This window comes from Protobothrops mucrosquamatus, unplaced genomic scaffold (assembly GCF_001527695.2).
Source record: "Protobothrops mucrosquamatus isolate PMUCROS unplaced genomic scaffold, P.Mucros_1.0 scaffold1463, whole genome shotgun sequence".
Classification (NCBI taxonomy): Eukaryota; Metazoa; Chordata; class Lepidosauria; order Squamata; family Viperidae; genus Protobothrops; species Protobothrops mucrosquamatus.
Genome location: NW_015387641.1, coordinates 108,050 through 119,086, shown reverse-complemented (window position 1 = coordinate 119,086; position 11,037 = coordinate 108,050).

The window sequence follows — 11,037 nt, the reverse complement described above, 5'->3', positions numbered from 1 at the left end:
CTTCCATCCATCCATCCTCTTTCTCTCTCTCATTTCCTTTCTTTCTTTCTTTCTTTCTTTCTTCCTTCCTTCTCTCTGTTGCTTCCCTCCTTCATTCTTCCTTCCTTCCTTCCTTCCTCTCTCATTCTCCTTCCTTCCTTCCTTCCTTTCTTTCTTTCCCTTCCTTCTCTCCGTTCCTTTCCTCTCTTCCTTTCCTCCCTCCCTCCTTTCTTCTTCCTTCCCTCCATCTCACCATTTTTCTCTTTCTATCTCAGTTTTCCTTTTTTCTTCCCTCCCTCCCGCCCTCCCTCCTTCTGTCTGCTGCTTCCCTCCTTCCTTCTCCCTCCTTCCTTCCTTCCTTCCTCTCTCATTCTCCTTTTCTCCTTCCTTCCATCCATCCTTCCTTCCATCCATCCATCCTCCTTCCTTCCATCCATCCATCCTCTCATTTCCTTTCTTTCTTTCTTCCTTCCTTCCTTCTCTCTGTTGCTTCCCTCCTTCATTCTTCCTTCCTTCCTTCCTTCCTCTCTCATTCTCCTTCCTTCCTTCCTTCCTTCCTTCCTTCCTTCCTTCCATCCATCCATCCATCCATCCTCTTTCTCTCTCTCATTTCCTTCCTTCCTTCCTTCCTTCCTTCTCTCTGTTGCTTCCCTCCTTCATTCTTCCTCCCTCCCTCACTTCCCCCCTCCCAACACCATTTTCTATGTTGACCGCCAGACTCAAAACAATTTACTTCCCAGTTGGGGAACTTGTGAGAGTTGATTTCATAGGGAATTCTGGAAGTCCACCTATGTTAAAGTTGCCAAAGTTGAGAAAGGCCGACCTAAGCACCTTGAGTCTATTACGACTTCCTTGGTCTCCTCCAACTCCACCACCGTTCAGCAGTTACAGATCTGTCAGATGGGGGAATGGACACTAAATGAATCAGGCGAGGGGGGCCTATACCATTACAAGTCCCCCCCCAGTGCTCCTATACAGCAGCCCAGTTCACAACGAAGGGGGCCAAAAGGCAAAGCTGACCTTGGGGAAGGTATGAATGAACTTTGAGGAAGGACTGGGAAAAGAGGCTGCACACAACAGAGACAGGAGGAAGCAGGAGGAAGAAATGAAAAAGATCCCTGCCTCGGTTTTGCAGGCTTTCAAGAGTCTGCTATTAGTATCACTATAAAGTAATATTCCTGGAATCCCTGTGGTGTTTTCTTGGCCTGGACTATCTCAAAAGGCTGATCAATGCTCCTGTAAACAAAGGAGGAGAGAGAGAGAGGGAGGGAGAGAGAGAGAGAAATGAATAAATAGAGATAGATGGATGGATAGAGATTGATGATAGAATGATAGATAGAATGATAGATAGAATGATAGATAGATAGATAGATAGATAGATAGATAGATAGATAGATAGATAGATAGATAGATAGGCAGGCAGGCAGGCAGGCAGGCAGGCAGGCAGGCAGGCAGGCAGGCAGGCAGGCAGGCAGGCAGGCAGGCAGGCAGGCAGGCAGGCAGGCAGGCAGGCAGGCAGACAGACAGATAGATAGATATAAAGAGACATGGATGGATATAGATGGATAAATAGAGATGGATGGATGGATGGATAGAAAGATGATAGATAGATAGATAGAAAGAAAGAAAGAAGAAAAGAAAGAAAGATATAGAATGAGAAAGAGAGACATGGATGCATAGAGATGGATAAATAGAGATGGATGGATAGAGAGAAGATAGAATGATAGATAGAATGATAGACAGACAGATATAGAGTGAGAAAGAGACATGGATGCATATAGATGGATAAATAGAGATATATGGATACAGAGTAGATAGATAGATAGATAGATAGATAGATAGATAGATAGATAGATAGATAGATAGATAGATAGATAGATAGATAGATAGATAGATAGATAGATGAGAGAGAGATGGATAGATGGATGGATGGTTGGATAGAAAGACAGAGACAAGCGGCAACCATCATAAATACATTCCACTTGCCAAGTGCCCAAATTTTGGTCACGTGACCATGGGGATGCTGCAACAGTTGTAAGTATGAGGACCAGTCGTAAGTCACTTTTTCCAGCACCGTCGTAACTTCCAAGAGTTGCTAAACAAACCGTCGTAAGTCGAGGGCGACCTGTACAATAAATAAGTCAAAAGCATCTACCGGCTGCTTAAAAGAAATCGAAACGGATCCATCAATGACTGACTGATCAACCGGATCAGAAAATAGTTGTCGAGGTGGGAAGCAGGCTGCCGTTTTATTGATTAAACAGCATAATTTTATTGTTAATCTCTCTGCTGTGACCCAAACATGACTCGGTCCGCGCTATGGTGATTGTTATCATTCTTATTCTCCCCACTATTCCCTTCTTGGCAACGTCCATCAATTTAAAACAAGGCTGCGGAATGAAACCATGAAATAATGTCATAAACTACCCTCGCATTAAAATCCAGCAGCACCAGCCCTGACTATAAAATACAATCACTTTGCAATTAAATTGCCATATCACCCACCGAGAGCTGCAGACATTACACCATTTGGCTAAAAATGGATCAACGTGGGATCAGCGGCAGGAATTACAACTCCCACCGTCCCTCCTCCTTGGGGCTGCTGGGATTTGTAGTACCATAATAGGGGGGCTCTCCAGCTAATAAGATCAGCCATAAATATCAAGATCTTGAAATGAAGAAGTGGAGCGGTTTTGCCAAGCCTATTATTCTACAGTTGATCTCATTTTCTGCTGAGATGTTGGAGAGAGAGAAGTTCCTTGGGGATGGGCTCCAGCACAAGTCCAAAAGCTTGGAAGAATAAGCATCTGGTCCCAGTGACTGACCCAGATTAGATCCGGATGTTCTTCTTCACCGCCTTCCAGGTATCTCCTCTCCTACTTTCAGATCGTTTCTGACAGAGGTGCGAACGGAACTGTCCCTCAAGTGGAAATCCTACCTTCCATCCCTGCCATCCTTGTCATCTCCAAGATGGACTGAGCAGGATTAGTTTCCGAAATCCGGGAGAACTGCCTCCAGCCTGGTCAAACTGATCTTCTGCAATCTGGTGTCCTCCTGGTGGCTTCTACCACATAGGTCTAGGGCGGGGGTAGAGGCAACCTTGGCTCTTTTATGACTCGTGGACTTCAACTTCCAGAATTCCTGAACCAGCATGGCTCAGCTTGGAAACCTCTCCCTTTCCCCTCAGCGTGGCTGGCTCAGGAATTCTGGGAGTTGAAGTCCACGAGTCATGAAAGAGCCAAGGTTGCCTACCCCTGCCCTAGACCGATGTGGTTGAATACATCTGAAGAGAACATAGAATAATAGGGTTGGAAGGGATCCTTGGAGATCTTCTAGTCCAACCCCCTGCTCAAGGAGGACACCCTATACCGTTTCAGTCAAGTGACTGTCCAATCTCTTCTTACAAACCTCCAGTGATGGAGCACCCACAACTCCTGGAGGCAACTTCCATTCCACTGGTTGATTGTCCTCGCTGTTAGGAGGTTTCTCCTTAATTCTAGGTAGCTTCTCTCTTTAACGATCTTATACCTGTTGCTTCTTGCCCTGCCTTCAGGTACTTTGGAGAATAGGTGGACCCCCTCTTCTCTGTGACAGCCCCTCAAATATTGGAAAACAGCTATCTTGTCACCCCCTAGACCTTCTCTTCATTAGACTAGACTTACCTAGTTCCCTCAATCATTCATTGCCCGGTAAGAGAACTTGAAAGAAGTCTACACGGTTCTGTCTCCAGGGCTACCTCTACTGCCTTCCTCCACAAATTGCTGGAATAGATGGAATACTTAGCGATTCCTCAGGGAGAAGGTATCCAATATTGCTTATGGAGCAACTGTTTGGGGGTGTGTGTGTGTGGCTTCTGGACAGATTGAGACCTAGTCGATCTGCCAGATCAGAATGATAAAGAGTGACCTTCCTCCGTGCCCAGGCTGAATACTAAGTAGCCCGTTGCTTTAATTTATTCTTGGAAAGACAAATTCTAGCTTCAGATACCGAAAACAACCTCTGGAAATTTCAGCGTGGTGTTGTTGGGGGTTTTTTTTTTGCAGGAAATTCTTTACTTATTCTCAAACAAGATTCCTTCGTGAGAATTGCAGGATTCTTTCTTTTCTCCAAGCTAGGACGAGAAGTCCTAAGATATTTGTGATGCTCTGGTGGGTGGAGCCACCCTTTAGCCAATCAAGGACAAAAAATGGCTGTGTTCTCATAACACTGCAAAACTATAAACCCTGGTTTGCAAACTGTACAGGTAGTCCTTGACTTATAACTGTGTGTTTAGCGATGGTTCAGAGCTATCATAGCACTGAAAAAAGTGCTTACAATCGGTCCTTACCCGTACGATGGAGAATGGAAGGATTTATATTCCTTGCAGTCATCGGGTCATTAGTACTCATCCTGAGAGTCATTGAGGCTACTTGGCGGTTTATTGCGACACATTCGGACACAGACAAACCTCCAAGTGGCCTCAATGACTCTCTAAAACACGTGCCTGGTTGAGGAATTCTGGGAGTTGAAGTCCACAAGTCATCAAAGGGCCACGTTTGAAGACCCCTGCTCTAAAAGAAGGCAAACGACCAGCTGTCTGCAAGGAGTATAAATCCTTCCACTCCCCACCATCCAGTCAGAGCTGAAGAAGCATCTTGGATGAGAAGCGAGACGTCTTCAAAGAAAAAACAAGAAAGTCCAGTTGCCTCTTGGAAAAAGCACTTTTGGGACAACCATGGACCTGGATGACTGAGAATCTCCATAGACACAAGTGTTGGTGCCACCACACCCGATGGCAAATCTTGGTCTATGAATTAGTGGCATCTATAACAATCCACGTTGAGGTCATAGACCATAACATATGTTCCATTACATCACTGGGCAAATGAAGCACGGATGCAACCTGCACCATGAAGTCAGACACAAGTGTGTAAGGGGATGTATGACTACGAGCGTGTGTCATATCTGATGACACATTATGACAGTACGATGCCCATAAGCAGAAAAACCGAAATCCAGCCCACTGGAAGGCATCTACTTAATCCATGTTTCTCTTGGCGGCAAGCCACTTTTTGAAGCACAAACTGAGTTTTGCCTGATGAGACCAACTCAGGAATTGGTGAATTTGTAATCTGATCAAAAGCCTTCTCATTTCATAGCCCACGGTGGGCAAGATCCAAGCTGGACCGATGGACCGAACACCTAATTTTTCACAGCTCTAACGTTTATCTATATTAAATCCACATAAAAAGAGACTTATGGCCATTTTTTCAGCCTTAACAACGGTGGCAAGAAATGTTGTAAAACGGGGCAAAACTCACTTAGCCAGTGTCTTGCTCAGCGACATAAATATTTGGGCCCAATGGTGGTCATAAATAGAGGAGTCCCTGCACAAAATAATCTAGTGGGTCTTTGAGGACTTCTTCTCCTTTTTGACTCCTCTTTTAAGTGTGGTAGATAACCAATATTCCCTCCCATTAAATCCCCCACATTCCTTTTTACTCATCTCCTTTTGGATTATCCTTTGAAAAGGAGCAGAATAGACAGCGGTTCATTATTGCTCCTATTATTATTATTATTATTATTATTATTATTATTATTATTATTATTATTATTATTATTATTATTATTATTATTATTATTATTATTATTATTTCAGAAACGAGGCAGGGCTGAAAGGAGATTATGTGTGTATTTGTTATGACGGGTACTTCCCTGTCTTCTTACTGCTGAATAGATCTTTGGCTTATAAAATCTGAAGTGTTTATTTTGGTGTAATAATACGGGAGGGAGAGGAAGCAAGAAGGGGCTGGGGAAAAAAACAACACAAAAACCCATCTTCGCCTTGTCAGGTGAGCTGAGGATTTCTTTCCCACATCAAACTGTAGCATTTATTCCTTCACGTCGCCCTTTTTGAGCATGCTCTACAATAACGCAGCCGAATTTTTTTTTTTTTATTGTCCTCAGTTGGAGCCGAGGGACACCTGCGTTTGGAAGCACGCACAGGAAGGAGTGTGTGGGGAACGCAAGGCAGACACGTGCACACCTGTACATAGAGACTCGAATTCAGTACTGTGCAAATAAAATAAAAATAAATCTCAGGCATCAAATATGTTCAGATATGTTTTTCGTTCCAGCACCATCCACAGGTTGAAAATTGCCATGGTTCTAAGCCAGGGGTCTTCAAACTTGGCCCTTTGATGACTTGTGGACTTCAACTCCCAGAATTCCTCAGCCAGGCACGCTGGCTGAGGAATTCTGGGAGTTGAAGTCCACAAGTCACAAAAGGGCCAAGTCTGAAGACCCCTGACTTAGGGTGAGATGTGAAGAAGTAAACCATCCTAGTTGAATCCAGTTCCTCAATCTTAAGAAAGTTTAGGACAGGGGTCTTCAAACTTGGCCCTTTGATGACTTGTGGACTTCAACTCCCAGAATTCCTCAGCCAGCGTGCCTGGCTGAGGAATTCTGGGAGTTGAAGTCCACAAGTCACCAAAGGGCCAAGTTTGAAGACCCCCTGGCTTATATGGTCCATGCCTGGCTGAGGAATTCTGGGAGTTGAAGTCCACAAGTCACCAAAGGGCCAAGTTTGAAGACCCCTGGCTTATATGGTCCATGCCTGGCTGAGGAATTCTAGGAGCTGAAGTCCACAAGTCACCAAAGGGCCAAGTTTGAAGACCCCTGGCTTATATAGTCCATGCCTGGCTGAGGAATTCTGGGAGTTGAAGTCCACAAGTCACCAAAGGGCCAAGTTTGAAGACCCCTGGCTTATATGGTCCATGCCTGGCTGAGGAATTCTGGGAGTTGAAGTCCACAAGTCACCAAAGGGCCAAGTCTGAAGACCCCTGCTCTACACCGCATTGTCTTAAAACTTTATCCATCAAAAGATCCGGCTCCTTCATTCCCGAGGACACAAGGGAAAAAGATTGGTCCCTCAGCCTGTGTTGGTTGGATGGGGCCTTGGATTACGCAATTTTTTTATTTTTAGGCGATGATTGAAACCCTTTCCCCCCCCACCCCGCCCACCCCCGCTCTCCCCACAGCAAAAATCCAGGGGAGGGAAGGCAAATGCTGAATGCAAAACACCCATAAAAAAAATATTGTCTTTCTCTTGTCTTGTAACTCGCTTGCGTTCCGTGTACTGGAGTGCATTGCATGGCAACTGCCTTCACACTTCTCTATAATAAAAGACTGAAGCAGATGGACTGACTATTAAAGTCTATCCCCATATTTGCATAATTATTATCCCTGCCAAGATGGAGCAGGGCTGATGTAAACTCAACAGGGTTGAGTTTTAAGGATAGGCAGAGAGGGAGGAGGAGGAGGAGGAGGAGGGTGGCAGTTGAATCAGCTTCTACAGCTCCCCAATTCTTACGCTAGGAACTGACAATGTCCCCCCCAGCGCTCTCTCGCTTTACCCCCAACTGAATTCCTTTCGTTTCTTTTAAGGAAGATTTTAATTAAAGAACCTAATGCAGGGAAGATTTCTACTGCTTCAAAGCAAAACACCAGCTTTTAGCATCGTCTGTGTCCCCACCAAGAGCCCAAGGCCGCGTCTAGACCCCCGTGGGCCCTTGCTAAAATGAAAATTACAGGAGACTTGCAAGTCACTGTTTGTTTTAGAGCCCCCCCCCCCCCGCTTGCAGGAGAAGAGCACGTTGAGCCAGAAGGCTCGACTTAGGACCAGGTAGCCCCACGTAAGGAAAAGAGGAGGAGAAGGACGCTTCCAACGAGGGTGCTTAAGCTGCGATGTCCAACTGAAAGGAGCAAGTCAAAACCTCCAGTGTCAGAAAGAATTGCTTATGGTGCCCATCAAGCAACCTTGGAAAGGAGAGGAGGACCTTGGTGACATCTGGGGGAGTGGGAAGGAAGCCCTTGGAGTAGATCATACATTCTTGGGATTCTTAGGTTGGTGCTTCTGAGGGTTCTCCAGGTTCTTGAGATTGGTTCTTCTTGAGGTTGTTGGAGTTTGTTCTTGGAGTTCTTGAGGTTCTAGATGTTCTTCTGATGGTTCTTGAGGTTTTTGAGGTTGGTTCTTCTTGAGGTTGTTGGAGTTTGTTCTTGAGGTTCTTCTGGTGGTTCTTGAGGTTTTGAGGTTGGTTCTTCTTGAGGTTGTTGAGTTTGTTCTTGGAGTTCTTGAGGTTCTTGAGGTTCTTGTGGTAGTTCTTGAGGTTTTTGAGGTTGGTTCTTCTTGAGGTTGGTCCTTGAGGTTCTTGGGATAGGTTGAGTTTTTGTATTCTTGGGCTTCCCGGGATTGGCTGTGGGTTGATTTGAAGTTGGTTGGGGAAAACAACCTACGCTTGTTTTCCTACAGATGTTTCATGATCAGGCTAGGCAACACCATCAGTGTCCACTGGATGTTTATACAAGGTCGTTCTTCTCCACTCTAGATCAGTTCCTCCAATTCTGTTTGGAACAGTCACGCAACTTGAACCGGATCCCTCAATCAAACTCTTAAGTCCATCTCCATTACAACGAGGTGATCTAGATTGATTTGATTGAGCGATTCCGTTGGATCTGATGGAGAATCGAACAGCCGAAACACCCTCCGTTCAGATCTGAAAATCAAACACTGCCACCATCAGCAGCCTCCTCCTTTCTTGATCGTTCAATCTGCCTTTCTCCCAACGCCACTCTGGAGACCCTCCTTCAGTTTTGAACGGGTGGAAGAAATAACTGTTTGAATTAACACATTTATGGCTGCCAGAATTAAGTGAAGGTAATGTCAAGGAAAGACCTCGTAAAAGTCTCCATTTCGTATACACGGCAGGGAGATTGAAAATGAACCCAGGGCATTTCCAAGAAATGCAATTTGCACATATTCGGGCAATCCAGGCAGTGCTTTCTATTACTTCTAGTTTTGACTTGCCATTAAATCTACTCTTTTCTCTCCAATGTACTAATGACACCCCTTCCATTCCAACAGCAAACGCCACGGAGTCTTTAACCAGTTAGGGAAAGGAGGGTGAAACTCTTTTTGTGGGACTATCGCTACGGAAAGTACAAAAGTAGAAAAATGCTGCCTTTTGATGCCTGGTTGTTCTCGTTGGGTTTGATTAAAAGAAGACGAGAGAGAAAAAACCAGGAAAGAAAGAAAGATGGTTTATGACTTCATCTGCAGACGACAAGGGGATTTTGGTGAAGCTATCCCGAAGGTCTTATTATTATGGGGATCTTAGGAATGACGTCCAAATTGTTTCTTCGTTCTTTTGGTGTTTAAATCATTTCTTCATTAAATGACATTTAAATCATTTCTTTATTAAATGACATTTAAATCATTTCTTTATTAAATGCTGTTTAAACCATCTCTTAGCCAAAGGGTTGGCTAAGAAGATATTTATTGAGATGCTGTCTGAGTTAAGGCACCAGACCAGAAATCAGGAGACGGAGAGTTCTAGTCCCACTTTAGGCGTGAAAGCCAGCTGGGTGACTTTGGACCCATCACCAGGAGATGGTGAGTTCTAGTCCTGCCTTAGACATGAAAACTGGTGGTTGACTTTGGGCCAATCACCAGGAGATGGTGAGTTCTAGTCCAGCCTTAGACATGAAAACTGGTGGTTGACTTTGGGCCAATCACCAGGAGATGGTGAGTTCTAGTCCTGCCTTAGACATGAAAACTGGTGGTTGACTTTGGGCCAATCATCAGGAGACGGTGAGTTCTAGTCCAGCCTTAGCCATGAAAGCCAGCTGGGTGACTTTGGGCCAATCATCAGAAGATGGAGAGTTCTAGTCCTGCCTTAGACATGAAAACTGGCTGGGTGACTTTGAGCCAATCACCAGGAGACAGTGAGTTCTAGTCCTGCCTTAGGTATGACAGCCAGCTGGGTGGGCTAATCACTCCACGAAGTTGGGATCCTATAATTGTTTTCCTACAGATGTTTCATAATCCAGCCAGGCAACATCCTCAGTGTTTATTGGGTGTTTATATAGGATCGTTCTTATCTGTTATACATAACGTTCCTCTAATTCAGTTTGGATCGTTCATACGACTTGAACTGGGCTGGGTTGCGCCCGTAAGTGGGAGCACTACCTGCAGGGTTCTGGTGTAGCAAAGCAATTCTTTACTTTTCCCCTGGAATCAATCTGCAGCCTTGTCGTTGCCGTGAAGTTGAATTGAACCAAAAAGTCACACCGCCTTTCTTTAGGCAGTGACCTTTACCAAGCGGTGATTGGGAGCGGTGTTCAATTTGATCATTTAAGGAAGACCTTCNCCTTCCTACCTACTTCCCTCTTCCTTCCTCCCCCTCTTAACCACAACCTCTCCTCTTTCCTCCTTTCCAACTATCCTACACATCCCATCACCTTCTTTTCCACCACCTCGGATGCAGTTTAGGGGTACTAGCCGATCATCTCCTCTTCTTAAAGACAAACATTTACATTATATTTATAAATACACCAAATTTTATATAACTCTACCCCTTCATCCAAAAAGAAACACACCTCTACACAATATCCTGGCCTTCGCTACAAGAGACACAACGGACGGTGCAGCCAAACAGTAAATCATTCTATACCGGCACCCCTGAACTTACAGCACTTCGCTTAGTGTCCGTTCAAAGTTGCATGGCGCTGAAAAATACAAACACACTTACCGCCGTTTTTCACACTTTACGACCGTTCGCAGCAACACCCCCCCCCCCCCACGGTCACGGGATCAAAATTCAAATCCTGGGCGACTGGCTCACATATATGACGGTCGCCGTGTAAGTTGAGGACAACCCATAATAAGGACGCTTCAGCGATGGGCGGGCGAGGCTGGGAAGACCACCCCCCATCAGTTGGTTTATGGTTTATGACTTCATCGGATTTGGAAGCGGTTCCTCTTCCAGAATCATCTGTTTTCAGTTGCTGCGAATTCTTCCACACGCTGATCCGATCCCTTCCCTCCAGGAGCAGAGTGTGAACTGGAGCCGCGTTCGAGGCCGGCCTCCTCGCTTCCCATATGTTCAGATGCAGTTCTTGGCTTCCAAAGGGGAGAAAAAGAGCCGAGATACATTTCGAAATGCTTATTTTGAGAGGAGACACGTGCCAAACTGCGATCCATATTTTGATCAGGAAGGCAGGCTGCTTTGAAATTTTTGT